Raw genomic sequence first — 1,910 nt, forward strand, 5'->3', positions numbered from 1 at the left:
TGTACCAACCGTTCGTGGCGGGCTCCATAGACTTTAATGGGCAAGCGAACTTCAAAACTTTCAGGGCATCTCAGCAACCACAATTTCTTTAAGAAAGGTGTAAAAAGTGTACCTAAACCTGGACAGTGGCATGGCAGAGGAGGATCAAATGCAAAATAGTTGCCACAATATACTGTATGTATTTTGCGCAAAAACATTTTTTTAAAGCTTATTTTTAAAGTTTAATGACCACCGACTTTAGCAGTTAATAGCAAAGCCCCCCCGTACATGCTAGAAATTTGCAGGGTATGTTAACGAGAACAGTGGGTACAAGAGATTTTTTTTTTAACATAAAAGACCTAGTATTTTTGGAGAAAAACGATTTTAAAGTTAAAGTCTGTATTTAAATACGGTATAATGACAAATAATGTATTAACGTATATAAAAGTTATACATATATACAGTTTATGTTCAAAGTAAGGGAAATAAAAAAAAAGTGAGGTGGGGTTAGAGATGAGCGTAATGACCAAATTACGATTTTGCGAAATTTCGCGTAATTAGTGTAATTACGATTATGGCCGTAAGTACATAATCGTAATGAAGAAGGATTTCGCGAAATTTCGCGTAAGCGTAATTTTCGCGTAATTTTCGCATTACAGTCGTATCATGCCGTAATTTCGCATTAAACGCTACCCTAATTTCGCGTTAAACCGTAACGCTCCGTATAATATAAAAAAGCCGCCGACTTTAAGGGTTAATAGCAAAGCCCCCTTAAATGCTAAGAGCCTCAAATTTGGAGAATATATTAAGGAGATCAGGAGGAATAAGAGGAAAAATTTTTTTTTCAAAAAGACCTTATAGTTTTTGAGAAAATCGATGTTAAAGTTTCAAAGGAAAAATGTAAACATTTAAAAACCCGCCGACTTTAACGGTTAATAGCAAAGCCTGCTTAAAGTTTAGGAACACCAAATTCCCAGGGTATATTAAGGGGATCAGTGGGAATAAGAGGAAAACATTTTTTTTCAAAAAGACCTTATAGTTTTTGAGAAAATCGATTTTTAAGTTTCAAGGGCGAAAATGTCTTTTAAATGCGGAAAATGTCAGTTTTTTTTGCACAGGTAACAATAGTGTATTATTTTCATAGATTCCCCCAAGTGGGAAGAGTTTTACTTACTTCGTTCTGAGTGTGGGAAATATAAAAAAAAACGACGTGGGGTCCCCCCTCCCAGACCTCTTTAACCCCTTGTCCCCCATGCAGGCTGGGATAGCCAGAATGCGGAGCACCGGCCGCGTGGGGCTCCGCACCCTGACTATACCAGCCCGCATGGTCCATGGATTGGGGGGTCTCGGAAGGGGAGGGGCAGCCAAGCTTTCCCCTCCCCCTCCGAGCCCTTGTCCAATCCAAGGACAAGGGGCTCTTCTCCACCTCCGATGGGCGGTGGAGGTGGAGGCCGCGATTTCCTGGGTGGGGGGTTCATGGTGGAATCTGGGAGTCCCCTTTAAAAAGGGGTCCCCCAGATGCCCACCCCCCCTCCCAGGAGAAATGAGTATAGAGGTACTTGTAGTACCCCTTACCCATTTCCTTTAAGAGTTAAAAGTAAATAAACACACAAACACATAGAAAAAGTATTTTAATTGAACAAAAAACATAACCACGAAAAAAGTCCTTTAATATTCTTAATTAACCATTAATACTTACCTGTCCCTTTAAATAAATGATCCCACGCAATATCCTCGGAAATGTTCTATCAGTTACAATGTAACAAAGTTATTATGTAACAACTTTGTTACATTGTAACTACGCCGCACCCGACGCCACTCGCCGCTCAGCCGCCGCATACGCGTCCGTGCAGGACGCTAAGTCCCCGCAGCTCCCGCTGTCCACCCCGCCCACATCTGTCACCCACATGTCACCCACATGTGGGTGACAT

This window comes from Hyperolius riggenbachi, chromosome 11 (genome assembly GCF_040937935.1).
Source record: "Hyperolius riggenbachi isolate aHypRig1 chromosome 11, aHypRig1.pri, whole genome shotgun sequence".
Lineage (NCBI taxonomy): Eukaryota > Metazoa > Chordata > Amphibia > Anura > Hyperoliidae > Hyperolius > Hyperolius riggenbachi.